This window comes from Aythya ferina (genome assembly GCF_964211825.1).
Source record: "Aythya ferina genome assembly, chromosome: 2".
In the NCBI taxonomy this organism is placed as follows: domain Eukaryota; kingdom Metazoa; phylum Chordata; class Aves; order Anseriformes; family Anatidae; genus Aythya; species Aythya ferina.
The window spans coordinates 95,324,493-95,342,850 of record NC_140297.1 but is presented as its reverse complement, the minus strand read 5'-3'; positions in this window follow the sequence as shown (position 1 = coordinate 95,342,850).

The window sequence follows — 18,358 nt, the reverse complement described above, 5'->3', positions numbered from 1 at the left end:
AAATCAATAAAATATTGTTGTAATTACATTTCTTGGGTTGGAAAATCAAATACTGTATGCAGTATTTGGCTGAAATGGCATAAATATCCAAAGTCTGTTTCTCTGCTGGTCTACTGGTAACAGATCTATTTTAAATCTAGATCCAGATTTTTGTTTCTGATTCTGCTTCTGATTTGCTCTGCAGCCTTGGGCGAATCACATTGCTTCCATCTGTAAAAACAGATGATAAGTGATCAAAGACACCATCTTTGACTGGTGTCTGTAATCACAGCCTAAAATGAGGACAGAGGGAGACAGAGGCGCAAAGAAAGTCAGCATTGCTAATGTCTGAATGAGGGGTGGATATGATGTCTAGACTTGCTTGTGAGTGTGTCTGGAGCACTACCTAGGCTGTGAGTAAGCTGTGCCAGAAGGATGTGTGATTTTGGCCCCCAGTCATTTTCCTTCCAACCCCACTCCACACACGCATTCTACTGAGATTTTAAGATCTGATGAGGATTTTTAAACTTGGAAATGTCCTGACTCTGCTCCTAATATTTTCACATTTTAATATTGTTAAACCTTACCTTTTCTTACTCTAAAAAAACACCATGCCAGTCAACAAACACACTTGCATTCAGCCAAGAGAGAAAAACTATTGGCTCCTTTCAAATGTACTTCACATTTTTCCCATATGATCTTGGTACAAGACTCAGAACTTCTATTTGACCCTGTCTTGCTCACTTTATACTGAAGTGCTATTGACCTGACCTCTGTGATATATCAGTGTTGACAAACATGAAGTCTGACAAACAAGGTCCTGATACAGAGTCTTTCAGACATAGCAGTGTTACTTTAAACACCCTTCAAACTGTTATTCAGATGAAGATATTGCCAGTTCTCTTTTAACTTTTATAAGGTGGAGAGCACACCACCATTTTAAAAATAAATACTCTAAAAAATAGAATTGAAATTGTATCAAAATGTATTTATTATTGTTTTGCTCATTACAGCTTTGAAATGTTATTTCAACTGTATGCTTACAAAGTAGCACATTTATAAGTATTGAACGTAACTGGCATTATAATGTTAGATGAAAGATACTGTAGAGTTGACTGAGGAAGTGCTACCAAGCTGAACACCGTTTTAATATAAATATCATTCCTTTTTTAATTACCTTTTTGCATAACAGTTCCTATTTCTTATTTTCAATCCATATATACATTTCTTTTGATGGCAGAAAAAGACATTCATAATTTCATAAGCAAGTAAAACTGACAATTTCAGTTATCTAAAATAAAGGGAATTGAAAAATGGCAGTTTTGCATCTGACCATTCAAAGGTGATCTGCAATTTGATTTGCATATATAGATGTTTCTTCATTCCTTGTTTTGTGTTATTGTATTGTATTAAAAGAAGAAAAGGAAAAGGAAAGAAAAAGAGAGGCTTGTGAAAGTATCTGTGAAAAAAAAAATGTCCCCAGGGTACACATTTTCTTCACCAACTTAAGTGCAAACAAACTTTTCAAAATAGTAACCTTTCTCTCCCAAATGTATGATTTTAACTTCTGGGTTAAATTCGTTGTAGTTTGTGCAACAGTAGATTTCTAATCAGGGTACTGTCAAGCTAGATTTAAAATGCAACAATCCTTCATAACTCAACAAGGCTCAGACAAACAAGAATTTATAGAAATGTGTGTTAATTGTACAGAAATCCAAGAAATGCCAAGAAAATTCTGAATTTGGCAGAGTAAGCTACTCTTCCACTTAAGCTAGGGACATCCAGCAGGATTGCATTCTTCTAAAATGGACTGTTTCATCACCAAATTACAGACTTCAAAACATGTGATAGGATCTAAGTTCTTGCTTTGAAACACACTGAATAGAATTTTCTTGTTTCTTTGACATACATTTATGGAGCAGAAAAGCTCTAAGAGGTTCTTCATATTCTTTACATTACCAGCAAAATTCCCTCTTTTGTGTGGTGGATGAAAGGATGGAAGAGATTCCAGCAATTGTATTTTCCTCTTCAGAATAAATTCTGAAAGGTTCAGGGAAACACAGTTTTCTTTGAGGAATAGGTAGTCTTTGTGGCAGACAAGGCTAGTAAGACTGATCTCTCACCTCTACCTTTTGCTAGTAGAATGGACTGGGATCAAATGGATCTTTAATATCCTCAACAAAAGAGCATGCAAAACAAAAGCTGTTCCCCCTCTATCTCTAACTCAGAGCAAACCTAACAACTATAGGCAGTGGAATCAGGAGAGAGATGAGAACTGGGGCACTACTCATTCAAGGGGTGTTGAAAAAGACTATAACTAAGAGAAGAGGTCAAGTGCACTCCAGATGAAATTAAGTTACTTGCACAGCTCAATAGAAGATGGAGTGTCTAAGATCTTTGTCTTCATGAAACATACAAGTCTACTACATTTAAAATTAGCCACTTCATTCTCCTTTGAAATCTTGTTGGTTGCAACATTGAAAAGGTTCACAGCCATCCATTGCTGGATGGAGAAAATCTGGAGGGACACGGTCTGTTAGATGAACCTCACAGCTGCTCAGAGCAATATCCTTGTAATTTCAGAAGATATAATATCAATAACACTCAAATTTTATAATCTAAAGAACTGTTGCATGTGCTGCATGATTTTTTGTCTTTCTTCTTTGATTTATGAGGTGACCAGAATGATATAATTCAAGAATATTAATAGGTGCTAATAATTTTCTTCCTGTTTTCTGTTACTATTTTGATATTTGCAGCTGAATACAATGTAAAAACAGAAACAACAACAAGAAGCTGAAGTTTTTTTAATTACTTTTCTTTCCATTGGATACTGAATAATGTAAGTTCTTTTGAACTTACAGATACAGATATAAGTATATCAACAAGTATACAAGAAATACATATGTACACCTTTTTTTTTTCTTGTTTATTCAAAAAAATTGTTAGTCTTAAAATTAGTGTAGCAACAAATAAATATTATTCTATAAAAAGTTAATATAGAGATATTCATCTTTGTGTATATTTAATATACAGCTTCTGAGATGCTACAAAAAAAGCACACTGCATTGAGATAGTTATAGAAAAAATAGAAAAGTCTTAGTTTCTCAAATATATTTTAATATCTATGCCCATTACTTATATATTAGTAATGAATCAACACCAAAAAACATGGGAATTCACTCTTCTCTTTCTGTAGGCAGCAGTAAAGCTATATCATGCTTAATAGTGGGTCTTAATAACTGATCTTGCACTTTGGGTAGTCATGAAAACTGTGTATGCTGTAACCTGAGTATGACATTAACAGGTAGTGTCTGTGTTTCCATTCTCATACTCTACTTCCTTTCTGAGTCTGAGTCAATTCCACTTTCTCTTGGTTTAAAAAGTTTACAGAATCTAAGACAATTGCATGAACATGAAAACAGGTTATCGTCTCCCTTAGTATAAGGAACTATTAGAGCTGACATATTGTTTTGAGATTTTTTTAACTGAAAGATGTAGATTTATAAAACTGAAATATTTGATTAAAATACATCAATTTCATAACTTTTAAGTAGAAAATGAAAAAAAAGTAGTTTTTTTCTTTGTGTTAAATGACACAAAATGAGCACTTTTTAAATCTTTTTGCTGTTTCACTGAAAAATAAAGTATTCCACTTATTTTAATATTATAAATATGTATGTATTGATATTTTCCAATATATTTTATATTTACATTTAAAATCACGCATTTGATATACACATGAAACAGAAACTTTTATTAAAAGAAATATTCCAGTGTTTCCAACTGCATTTTAAGACAATTTCTCTTTTGTAAAAATTTTTTGAATGCTGATTTTATGTTCTGTTATGAATGAAACACCATAAAACATTGCAATTCCATTGAGCTCCAACATGATCTAAATTCAAGTATATGAAAGAGACAAGTTTGTTATTTTTGTGCACATAAATAAATGTCAGACACAGACTTTCCTCATTCTATTCACAAAAAATAGTCTTGCTGAAGTCAAATAAAACTTCCCTTGACCCTCCTCCTTATTGGAACTATGGGAATATTTTCTGGAACTTTTGAAACTATTTTCATTAGGCATATAAAATATTGTGTTTTGGAACACATATCCATGAGATCCAAACAGTGGAGTGAGTGGAATGGAATAGTGGTTGTGGTGATGATAGTATTCATTATTCCTGCCCTCGTTTGAGAGACACAAAAAAGTAATAGCATGGTTTAGGGCTATTTTCCCTTTCCTGAGACTCTGCTTATGAGAACACTGGAGTCCCATTGATAAGAAAAGGCACACTGCTGAGAACTCGTGTCATGGTGAAACACTTTCTGATACATAGCTCCCCTCTAGAAGGACAGATATTATGGGACACAGTGTGGATGGCATGATGTAGATAGCACAAGGAACAAACCCTGCCCAAGTAGTATAATTATGGAAAGCCCCATAAGTAGTTCTTAGTAACACTTAGCAAATGGAGGAATGAAGAAAGATGCTGATATTTGAAAATTAATTTCTTCTCTTACTGTCTGAGAATCTACATATGAGAAGATCTGGGACATTGTATACATGGATTTACCTCACAAATTGTTATTTCTAAGCATTTATCAAAAGGTCTTCTTTCACTAAAGTAGTAACGATCATTTTAACTTAGTTGCATTTGAAGTTAATGAGATGATTCATGTCATTTAGGTAACCTTAAAAGAACAACAACAAAGAATAACAACAACAACAAAAAAAACAACAACAATAACCCAGAAAACAGAGTCAGGTTTAAAATATATTTAATGTTTTAATAAAATAACAATAAAATGCCTTTTATGTTAAATAATTAAAAAATAAAAATAAAAACTCTGAATAATTGCAAACAGAACAGCAAAAGTATCCAGCATGCCATCTGTTGGAATTGTATCCATCTTTGTCTTCTCACCCCATGTTTTCTTTGTGATTTTTTTTTTTTCCTCTGCACATGGTCAGATATTCCTTAGAAAGCCAGACCATGACACTCTAAACACATATAATCTAAATGCTGCTCTTCCACTTGAACTAATGATGTACATGACTTCAGCAAAGAATATTCATTTGCAATGTATCAAAAGACTCTGCACTTTATAAGATTGCACATAAAATATATTAAAAAAGAAAGAAAAAAAAAAAGCTATTAAGGTTGCAAAGTCAAGCATTCAAAAATTAGAAAACACCAGAATTAAAATTGTTCATGCAACCTTAATTTACTGTCAATGTATGTATTTTTATGAAGATGTTAGTAATATGATGAGATGCTACTTTTTTTCCTTCCCCCTTCCTCCTCCCCCCCCCCCCCCCCCGGACCTTTGCCTTATAAAAAGGATAATGTATACCTACCGATAATTATTCACTACACTGTTTTCCCTTCACCATTCATTGTGTAGTCTGTAGAACACACATTTAACAGTGTTTTGAAGATCGAAAGATGAACATCTTTCATGGCTTATCTGTAGTGTTGATCATTCTGTTAAAAGGGTCCTTACCAAATGTAGGAGAATTCATCCCTCTGCAAAAGGAACAGGGTAAGAATGAGATTCATTTCAAGGGTACATCCAGATATGGGCATTTAAATTGAGAATCTTGTTGTCTGATTTTTTTTTCAAAGACACTCTAATTAGGTAAGATTTGTATGCAGAAATGACAATTTTTATTTGCTGCACTTGCAGCTGTGAATTCTCATTGTTTATAGCGATCGAATCCTTGGGTTCGATCTAATCATCAAACCAAGAATCCCTGAGGAACTTGCAGAAAATGATTTCATGAAAAAAATAAAATAAAATAAAATAAAATAAAATAAAATAAAATAAAATAAAATAAAATAAAATAAAATAAAATAAAATAAAACGTCCATACAGGAGCTCTGCAGCATCATCAGAAACATTCTCTGGAAATAGTATTTGAATTGTTTACCTATGAGTCAATGGAGTCTTAAGAGTTAATCAGCTCAGCCTGAAGGTGATATCTCATGCTCAGCGGACTAGGTCGTCAGTCTCCATTAACTGTATTGACTACATTATAATTAGCAGAGTACAAGGGGAACCTTAGCACCTAGTTCACATCTAGACACCTAAACTTAGCTGTCTTAATCTTCAAATTGAAATCCACTCCAATTTTCTTGCATAGTTCTAACCATAAGACTTATCTGCTTCTTCCCTCCCTTAACTTCCCTTCCTTCCTTTTCACTACACATCTTTCATCTTGTACAACAAAATCCCTTTGTTATTGCTAAAGTAAATTTCTGACCAAGATATTATGTTAATTAACAAAGCTGAGGTGATATTTAGAAAATTATGTAATGCCTGTTAATGTAGCTTAAATATCCCTGGAAATTTCTGCAAATATTTTCCTTCAGGCTGGCAGCGATTCATAATTTATCTCTTTGTCCTTAGCTAAGCCCAAGCCCATTTTCCCTTCACCTTTCAAGGTGTCCTTTGAATCTCTTCCAGTCTTCCTTTGGGATCCTTTTCTAACCTCCTTTGGTCTCCTTTATTGTTCTATCTCATTTCTAGTAATTTTCAAATCAAGAAATAAAAAAAAAAAAAAAAAAAGACTCTTCCCTCCACTGGAGCTAATCCTTTCTCCTGTTCCTCATCCTGACTTGTCAGTCCTTATGCTCTATCAATCCACCACTATTTCTTATTCAGAAGACACTCAAATTTGTGACCAATTATATACTGTTTAAAGTATAAAAAATGGACACTTGATATATTGACAATTCAGGACATTCTGTAGATAGCTCTCTCGACAGTTTTGGGTTTCTTGAGGCTCAAGGCTGAGCTAACGAAGACACTGACAGAAATAGTAATTGTCACCTATGTGGGGACTTGTACAAGGGTGAGATTATGTTATGTGATAGAAGGTTTTGCAGATGGCAGAAACATATGGAGATGCAGGAAACCTGACACAGTCTGCAGTAGCCCAAATCTATAATTTCAGGAAAAGTTCACAGGCAAGGATGAGTAAGCTTTGTTTAGCATGGGGAAAGTATAGTTTTTCAACAGGCTACAGATAAATTTGGGAAGGTTCACAAAAGAAAACAAATACTATGCACTGTTTTCCTGCCTTGCTATTATCTTTCCTCCAGATACCATCAAAAATACTTTCCTCTCTTTAAGGCTTCTCGGCTTCTCAGCATGGGCTAAGAAAGTAATTCTTCAAATTTTAGAATATTTCTAGAGTGGCTTGGTCATTATGGCTGAAATTTTGCAAAACAAGTCAACTTCATGCATCCTATTAGGAAAAATAAAAATAATAAATTCATCCCAGATAACATGTTAAGGCTATTTATAAGCAATGAACTCTTGTCTCATATATCCAGTAGTTTTAATAATGTGCAATACTATCCACTCCATCAGTAATTACTAATCTTCACTGTAGAATTTTTACTAACAGGTAAAAGAAACCCAATTAAAATTACCATCACTGTTACATTACCTGTAAAATGTCTGATCCTATATCTTCTAAAATCACTTACTTTAAGGGGTATAGCACATGGTCTTACATGTTCAAAAACCTTCCATCCAAAGAACAGTGCAAGGAGGGATATGTGCTGAACTCCGATCTTCCTGTCTGATTTAAAGCCATAAAGCTGGAGGCATTAAAAGTAAGTTAATACTTGTTGAGAGAAAAAAAAAAAAAAAAAAAAAAAAAAAAAAAAAAAGCAAACGTGTTTAAAAAGTAATTAGTGAATAATTCCTCAAGTTACTTTGCTCTCTTCCTTTCTCATTGAACTTGACCCTGTTGTCTACAGGAAGCATTATAAATTTTGAAAATCTCCCATGAGCTGGACATTTTAATGAACTACTCACAGCAGTCACCTGTCAGTGGCCAGTGTATTGGAAAGAGCAAGTGAAAATTTATCTCTCCTGCACAATAAGTAGCACTACTTTTCACACAGACCTGGACTAATTTAACTGTGCTGTTTTCTGAATTAACAAGGCTTGTCTTCAAACCTTTCAACATAGGAGCATTCTGTTCTGTTATTATTTTAGTGCTCGCCTTCCCACCCTCCCTCAGGACGTGCGTTATTTAATCCATCTGGAGCCTTAGTAACCAAGTTCCCCTGCTCTCCCTGACCCTGTGATTTATGTTTCATATTTCATGCTGTGGTTGGTCTTTTACCACTTGTATTCTGCCTTCTTCTCCTGGTCAATCTCTCTTTCACCCACCCCCCAACCACCCCGATGTCCCTTTTTTTTTTTTTTTTTAAGAGGTAGGATAAATATTTGACAAGTGGACTGTTTGTCATGCAAGCCATAACACAGTTACAGTTAGAGAGGGGAATAATTCAATCTGCCAAGACTTAAATGCTGATAGATCATTGGCTGTTGCTAGGCCAAGGGTTGTGCCACTCATAATTTTTCTCACCGATACAACTATTTTATGGAATATGACATTCATCTTTAGGTGTTAAATCATCCCTAGAATAATTTGTCTGTCAGGAATCAAAGTGAAAGAAAATAAAATACCCAAGCACAGAGTCATATTGCTAAACCTCATACTCCACAGATGTTCTGGCTTGCACTTTAGTGTGTGTCCATATCTGTGTCTTTAAATAAAAACAACACAGTAAGAAAGGAAAGAAAACCAAGAAAGAAGACAGGGCGAAAAGAATTTGCATTATGGATGTTGGAGTCACAATCAGTCTCCATCCTCTCAGTGTGCTCCCTGTTCATATCCGTCTTATCAGATTTCAAGTTTAATGCCCACCCCGAGCCCCCCACCCCACACCCACAAATCTGACTAAACACAATAGCGCTGATAAAATGGAAGCAAATTTCTTCTATTAGTGACTGACAGCAATTTGAACAAAATGAAGTTGTACCATGATATCGTCATATATACAAGGTGCAAATAACCTAGTTTGAATAATCACAGCCTCTGTCCTTTTAAATGATTTTTCTCCTCCATTTAAAGGGAGGCCTTTGATGTGATAATATTAATTCCCTCTGTGCTTGGAGGAAGAAAAAAAAAAAAACTAGGAGAAGCGGAAATTAAATGAGTAATGCAATGTCAGTCAATCTTTTAAACCAGGGCCTTATTAACAGCTAATCATTTTGTCATTTTGTCGCTCAAAGTAATGAATTTGATAGGAGGAGAAGGGAATGTTTTATGTTTATTTTTATTAGTTTTAAACAGAAACAGTTGTGGAAATATTATATTATCGAAGCTTGCAGAATTTAAGTGGTTTCTGTTCAGCATATCACTATTTTTCTTCTCTGCCAGTATCTGATTGCCATAATTTTGAATAATCTGCTTGTCTTTCAAAAAATAAAAAAAAAGAAAAAAGAAAAGGATATGCATCTCAGACATAGCACAGGGTTCCATCATTGGAGATGCATTAGGCTTTTGTTAGGTATTTCTTTACATCCTATTTATGCAGAAATATCTAAGTAATTAATCGCTAGCAGGATAGTTATGCAGCTGAAAAGAACAGTATATGTTTCTCAGCCTCCAGTGTCTGAAAACCAGAAAAAAATACAAGGAACAGCCAATGAATAACTTTCTATTTCTAAAAGTGTAATGGATAGTTTTCTTCTGTTTTAAAATTTTGTAGGCTAAGGCTACACATTAAACAAGTCCTAGTAGAACATATTAAAAATCTGTTGCTGAGGATGGATTTGCTATCGATGTCCCTATAGCATTCTCCTTTGAAATGGCAGGGGTCACCTCTGAACGAGGACTCCAGAGGACTCTCAAATTAAATACTTTGAATATGGTGTCATTATAAGTCTTGATCTAATGTTGATGGGGGTTTTCCATCAACAAAAATTGCAATATTGGGCATATGGAGAATCTAAGATCCCACAGTCTTTCATGGGGTTACCAATTCTGGTTTGTCTCAATGTTTCTTTTGATATACTATGTTATGTTTATATATATATATATACTTACAAAATATATGCTTACATCAGAACTATATGTTAAAGGCCAAAGGATAGAGAGTGAGTCTAGAGAAGTACAGCAAAAAACAGTCCCTGATCTCTAGCTCAAGGCCAGCCTTCATTACTGTGAGTTAAGTTTGCAAGCAAATCGATAGATAGTAGCCTAGTGATATATCCGGTGATTTACTTACTCATTGACTGAAAAGTAATTGAGTGGGTGTTGAGTACGTGAAAATACTTAAAGGTTCCATTTCATTTTTATTTTTCTTATAGCCTTTTATATATATAGTCTTTTTATATAGTCTTTTATATATAGTCTTTTTAGTTCTGTGCCTAAGAATTCAGACATATCCACAAGAGGAGGCTCAGGGGAGACCTTATCTCACTCTATCTCACCTTAAAGGAGGCTGTAGCGAGGTGGGGATTGGTCTGCTCTCCCACGTGCTTGGTGACAGGATGAGGGGAAATGGGCTAAAGTTGTATCAGAGGAGGTTTAGGTTGGATATTAGGAAGAACTTCTTTACTGAGAGGGTAGTTAGGCATTGGAATAGGCTGCCCAGGGAAGTGGTTGAATCACCATCCCTGGAGTCTTTAAAAGGCATTTAGATGTAGAGCTTAGTGGTATGGTTTAGTGGAGGACTGGTTAGTGTTAGGTTAGAGGTTGGACTCGATGATCTTCCAACCTAGATGATTCTGTGATTCTGTGAAGTTTAATAAGTTGCTATATAACAGCTCTGGACAGAGTTATATCCATAATGCCTGAAGAAAATATGAGCTGAAATACATTAGCTAAAAAGTCAGTGAAATAAAACTATAATAAATTGCTTTATCTCACATTTTTGGTGGTCTAGGAATATACATACAGTTCACAAATGTCAGCTGACCTACACTAAATTGTTGTGTTAGAGTCCTAAACGTGACATTGTAATTGAACAAAAACCTTTCTGACTCTCTGGATCAATTGAAGACCTAGTTATCTCATCTCAGTGATGTAGAAAACAGAAGAGGAATATGAAACTACTCCTATCAGTGTATGCATTTAAGGTATGTTTTGTGAGCATAAAACATGATCATATGGCAATGATTCTGCTGTATTTCAGAAAGTATTACTCAGGAGTCTCTGCAAAAGGCTGTCTTCCTTTTTATTATCTTTACATATTTCTATGTCCTTAGTGTTATAGATGAAATGTTATTGTGGGAAATTATTTCTGCCATTAGTTATTTATTCTGTTGATTGCTGTTTTAGGCTGTTCATTCAGTCCCTTAGTTCTCCTCAGAAAAGCTTGTCCATAGACCCTGTCAAAACTTTTATTTTTCTTTTTTTTTTTTTTTTTTTTTTTCTCATAAGACAAAAAAAAAAAACTTCAAAGCATTGCAAGATATATATTTACATTTCTGTATGTAGGGAGACATCTAAGAAATAACAAGAAATATTTGAATCCATAATCTACACCATACTCAGAAGAAGACATAAATTTTGCAATTTGCTCTATAATAAGTCAGAATTTAAATTCTGGAACTGAGTAGGAAAAGAATAGTCACAGAATCAATTTCAGGTTGTAAAGTATCTTTGGAGTTTGCCTAAGGGCCACACAGATCAGGTGGCTTGGGGCTGTGTCAAGTCAGCTTCTGTACACCTCTGTGGATGAAGACTCCAAAACCTCATCAGCCACACCCTCCAGTGCTTAGCCTGTGCCACAAGACTGGATATCAATTTTCAGCAACATATTGATAATACACTGAAAAAAAAAATCCAAGAGCAAATATATTTATTTTATTTTATTTTTTTTGGATGAAAAATGTTAAATATTTTCTACAAACACTTTTTAATCTTCATTTATATATATATTTGTATTTGTAGAGAAATTTCTAGTAGTTCTGGTCTACAGTTTGAACATTTTTACTTCAAGATGTAGAAGCAACCAGAAAAGCTTTTAGCTTAAAAAGCTAATTTAAAACCTGATGATAAAAAGTAGCTTCAACTATCATTCTGCTGAAGTTTCTCAGCCAAGAATATCCACATTCTTCTCCTAAATATTCTGCTATCATACACAGTTTCCATTTGAAAGTGACACATGGCTTGATACACATTTACAAACAAAAATTTGCTGTAAATCCTCAGTGCATCCTTAATGTACAGCCAATTTGCTATACCTACAAACCCCATCTTTCAGAATAAAGAGTAGTCATTATGACTTCTGACATTCTGTTATTAAAATATGAAATTTGAGGTCTAATAAAAGTCTTCACTATTTTTGTTTCACCTAATCTTTCTGCAATTCTTTACAATCAGGTTGTTTCTTCCCAAGTATCTTCTCTTTCTTGGTACTCCTACTTTTTGACAAGATTCTTATTTTTTCCCCTGATCTCTTTCTCATATTTAAAGACAGCTAAACTCACTCATATCTGGAATGAATCTAGAATGAATTCACTTGTATCTGGCTCTGAATTTTTCTAGTCAGGAGGCAGTGTTTAAGAAACAGAGAACTGCAACTGGAACACATCTATTTTTAAATTTATTTTTCAGTTTACTGTACTTTCTCCAAACACGTGCAAAATTTTACTACCTACTTCAAGAATTTTATCCTTTTTAAGAAAGCAATTTCTGATCTATACTTTTATATCTTTTTTATTCCTTCCTTGATTCCTTGGAATTTTCCATCTGCAGAGCAGAAGGGAGTATGTTTATAGAGTAGAACATTATTTCCTGACAATTCACATTTTCTGTAAAATGTCTATATAAATGTGTAAACTAATTGATACCAATGCTGATATCAACATTGGTGTTGATATTGAAAGCTAGATATAACTGTAAAAAAAGTAATCTGTTAGCAGTGTTGCACACTTACGAGAATTTTAGAGGTGAAAATAATTTCAGAAGACAGGCAGGGACAAAAGCTGGTGTAGGTGAAGGTGTAGAATGGAAATATTTTGCTTTATACAGAAAAACACCACAATGTTTACTAATTTATTGCATTATTATAATGTGAAGAAATTGCATCAAATACAGCAAAAAGTACGATATATTTAGCATAAATGTTTGGAAAGCTGGAGTATAAAACTAGGATTGGAATGTGGGTTGCAGTATTCATCTCACCTCCTGAACTGCTATGTCAGTGAGTAGAGCATTTCCGAGATACCTTGGTCAAGAAATTTAAAAACAGTAGCCTAATTTTAGATTCCTAGTGTCTATATTAAGATGTGCAAATAAATGACCTGAATTGTTATAATATTGAATACCTCAAACATTTAATTTCAACAAGACTTCCTGGGTACATGGTATTTTTGAAAATCAGGCTGCTTATTTATATGACTGAATAGTGGTTTTTAGGAGCTTAAATTCAGGTTTATCCTTCTGAAAATCTAAGTAATTGATTCAAATCTGTGTCTAATAAAAATCAATATGAGCTTTATCTTAGAATATTAGTCTATTCACAGAACCATAATATATACACAGCCAGGGAAATTTGAAGTTATGCCACTGTCTTGTAGGCAAGTGACTGAAACACTAAAGCTGATAAATCATAAAATCAACTGTGCTTTCTCCTGAAAACCAGACACACTTTAGATCACACAAAGATAAAATATAGTGTCTTGCTATTTTTGCTTTTTTTTTTTTTTATTTTTTTTTTCCTCTAATACACAGTAGGTAATATTATAAAGAAAGACAAAGAATGGCCCTGATTTAATAGAGAGCAATATTCCAAAATCCATATTCCTTGAATATGCTTTTTTTTATTCATTCAGACAATCATTATAGATGATTTTCTGTACAGAGGTAGGAGAGGGAGAATATTTGTTCCCCATACTTCAGAGAATGCTAACACTTTTAAAGCATGGAGTTTAATAAACTTTATCAAACAAAGTGTCTCCAGGCTGTTTTCAATTAAATCAGACCCTATAGATGTTAATTTATAAAATAAATAAATTTATAAAACTAAATAAATTTATAAACTAAACTAAATATCTACAAAATCATAATGTCTAAATACATAATTTAAGAACAACCTTTCTACTTTAAATATGCATATTTTTTTTCTTTAAAATAATCATGTCATGTTGTTTCCCCTTTTTACTGTAAAAAAAAAAAAAAGCCAACAGTATAAAGTAATTTTACCGATCTCCACGCATACATGCTGCATGGCCGGAGCCTTGCCATGTTATTCTGTAGAAAACAGGAGGGAGGGACTCACATCTATCTTCGTTAAATGCTTGTTATCGTCTCAGATTCAAAGTGCAGCATTCTGTTTGGGAATTATTGCTTGAAATACAGTTTCTTAAATCCTTTTATGTACCCATGTCACATTTGGGACACTCAGAAAGCTCTGTAGTTTGAGCAGTTACAGTATGGCTTTTGTTTTTTGTGCCCTACTAGGTTGATAAGCTGATAAGCTATTTAGAGCTGATTACTTATTTTACTAAAAATGTTTCACTTTCTGTCCTTCAACAAGCAAGCAAAATCCAACAACTGAGATGATGATATTAACAATATTTATGACTTTCATTAAACAATTTTTGTGACATGTATACATACAATTAATTTCTGAAAATAAAACCATTTTACATCATGTTCTAAAGATGCATGTGACAAAAGACATGTAGGCTTCTGGTAATATGATATGATATGAATATTATGACATCTAAAATTCTGTGACTGTTGTCTGATAACAGTATATATCTACATTAGAAATTAAAAATATTTTAATGGTTTAGGTATAAACAAAAATTGCAACTCCTGGAGGTCAAATTTAAAATCAAATCCATACAGTTCTAGCATCTTCATTGTTTTATTAATGTTCTCTAAGCCTTCTTTATGGGTGTATCTAGGTAGAAGTAGTGTTTAAATCTTATGTTGCTACTTCATTTTAATAGAGCATTTAATTTAATAGAATGTGGTCTTATTTCATTGTTCCAATGAAAAAATAATGCGCTGTCCTAAACAACAGAACAAACAATGCTCACATATGTATTTATGCTCTGTATCTTCTAGACAAATTGGGCTATATTACAGAGATGGATCATTTTCTAGAACATGCCTCAAAACAGAAATAGGATATCCACAGGCAAACATATCCAGATTTTGGAAAGAACCCATCTCTCATTAAAAATAAATTCAGAAATTTCCCATTTCTTCAGTCTATGCTAAGGTACAGAGTGACTATTACAGAGTCAACTAGGTGAGCACACAAAGCCTTTATACTGACCACTAAGCAGTGTCTTAAACAGTAACTCAGCTCACAGCAAAGAAATTCTGGAATAGCCCTCCTCTATTAAGCTAAAGGAAGAGGAGTCAAACTACTCACCTTAAAATTGGACAGTATTTTGTTCCATTTTCTATACTTAATGCTATCCCAAAGGGGATAGCATCTCTGTGCTTGTAAATGAAATGATTGGGTGTCTGTTCTCTGATCCTTGAGGGCATGTGGTACAGCACAGGTTATGTCCATGCAGTTGAAATCTCATAATCTCAAAGAGCAAAGTAGCATCATCCATACTGTTTCTTCATAATGTTTCCTGGATTATTCAATTCTCTAAAGTCTACCTGAGTGCTGTCTGAAAGGGAGCAAGTCCAACCAAAGCAAAACAAAACTAAGGAGTGTTTGGGACTCTACTTTCATTCTACTTAGCTTAATAGTACAGTGACAGCCAATTTGCACTTACTAGGCATGAATGCATACATCAATAAACATAGCTGGATCTTGCAAAAAGTTTCACAGGAAAATCTTTTCAATATTCTAAATAAGTTCAGAAACTTTAAGGACAGTACACGATCTGTCATGTACAGGTAAAGTGACTGTAGTTGTGAACAATGTCTTTTCTGTGCAGTGCATAGACATGCATTGAAAAGGGAAATGAATACCTTTCAGTGTGTCAAGAAGTCATGACATAAGTTTTCAAACTTGTTTTCTCTCTCTCTCTCTCTCTTTTTTTTTTTTTTTTTCTCCCCCCCTATGGTGCTAAGCTGTATACTAAATTGGTAGCTAACAGTGGATAGGTGCAGACCAAGGGCAGATTCCAAGAATCAAACTGGTTTAAATATTTCAGAAATCTGCTAGGTACATTAGATGGCAACTAGATCAATTAGAAATATATTCTTGTAATATTTTTTCATTTTAAATAATTATATTTAATTTAAAATGTTAATATACAAAGTAGCAACTTAATGTTGAATGTAATGAGGCAAAAAAAAAAAAAAAAAAAAAAAAAAGAATATTCTGGTCATTTAACAAAGCCAGTGACACACAAAGGTGACATATGGTTCTCTAAGTGACATAATACATAAACCAAGTACCCCCAGTGAATTGAGGTGTACTAATACTCTAGCACGAGACCTCTCATCATTTTCCTTAACTATGACATAGTTAAGTCATAATGTGATTAATTTCAAATGTGATCTTAATAAACCACTTTAATTCTACATGACTTTATATCCTGAAAAGATAAGTGAAATCTACTTTCTGCCATATTAGGTTGTCTGTGTTGCCTTCTGCTTGTAAAGAATTAGTCTAGCCATTCTTAGTAGGCATCTTGAGGGGCAAGGAAGCTTGTGTTCACATGAAGAGCTAATTCCTTCACTAAAAATTCAAACCTTTCAGATTTTGCTTTGGGTAGGGGACAGTCCAAAGGAAGAAGACCTAGATATTCTGCTAGCCCTGCAGATAGCTCTTCTCTCTATGGGAAAGATTTGCTTTCCAAACTCTTGAGCTCCAGAGCCTTAGTACATACTGTAGTTACAAATGTTTAGTCCTTTTAAAAAACATCAAGTCTCTAACTTAGTCTCAGTGAACCCATCAATGCCTTTTAATGCAGTTAGCCAGAGCAAATATTCAGTACAGTGACCCAAAGTAAAAAGAATCATGCTGCAAAGACAGCATGATTCAACAAGTAACAGGTAATTAGATGTTATACGGGAGAACAGTTCCTCTGGAGAGCTCCTCCTCAGCTTCACTTGTAGGATAGGACAATTTGCATAGTACCACTGTAGTTTAACTTTTTTTTTTTTACTTTTTTTTTTTTCTGTTATGATCACATCAGGCAAAGAAATTCACCTCTATCTTTGCCGAGCATCTTGAAGGCATCAGCTATAATTGTTTTTCTTGTGTAGCCTTAATTGAAATAAATGGAACTTCATCTCACAGTGGTCTCATAGTCCAGAAGTTTTTGTTCTGTGAGTGTTAGCTTAAGGAGAAACTGGGACAAAAGCTGAATAAGTGTGTGAATTAAAAAACATTGTTGGGAGGCAGTTGGATGTGTACTGAAGATATTTTTTATCTTAGTGTTCCTCGGAGTGATATTTAAACTAAGCAACACTGATTTCCAGCAGCTTGTTGCTTTTGTTGTTGTTGTTGTTTTCTGTTAGTTTTGCTTGGTTTGTTTGTTGTTTAATTAATACTGCTGTATTTTCCTTTTCTCTGAACTGTTACCCTGGGAATAATGTGAAAACTGAGTAAAAGTGTCCAAGATTTTGAATACGTAACCAGGATTTATAAAATTTCCCTATCCTCATAATTTACTTTTGGCTATCTGTAGACAGAATGCAGGATGTCTTAATCACATTTTCCCTTGTACAGAATAGATGACTTTTGTGTTTAATACACACAGTTGGATTCTATCCTATGAAACAGACAGCTAAAAGTTATATTCTGAAAAAAATGTTACATACCCACCCAGCAGGGTCTGAGTCAGTAGATGTTGATGAGCCACTGTCTTCTGCCCACTTTAGTCTTTCTGACAACTAAGTCTGCAATATTGTAGTTTACAATCTTAGGACTTACACAGAGTTTCACTTATTGTCATACTCCACACATAAAATTACCTTGTGAAGTTCTAGTGGATTTCACAGAATATTTTCATTTCAAACATATTTGTATTTCTCTCTCTCTCTCTCTCTCTCTCTCTCTTTACCTATTTTCAAATCTTTTCATTAAAAACAAGCAAAACAAACAAACAAACAAAAAATTGTCATATCTTCCTTGATGCTTATTTACATGTAGTAATGTTGTCAAATAAAACTGAACAAGTTGTTTTTATAAAATTATCATACAATCCAGGGGAATGACAATGACACTGTTGGAGAGTACTTTGTGCAGGTAATCACTGAGGGACACTTGGGTTGAAGGAGTAGTGCCGTGGGCCACTGGTTTTGGCAACAGCATAACTCAGTGAAGAAGTTCAAACTCTTTCTTTCCCCATTCCCGGTTGCTCATTCCCACCCCAGAGTTTATTCTGAACCTAGACTATTTGATTTTATTTGGTTTATAATGCAGCAATTACATATTGAGATGTGAACTGGGAGAGAATTAATCATTAAAACATATAAGAGAAATGAATTTACCAATCTACAAACTTAGATGATATTTCTGTACACACGATACAGTAAATACTATATAATGTGGGGTTCAAAATATAACAAATATCAATTAGAAAGTCAGGGAAGATTATACTAAAGACTCCTATTCTCCTTATT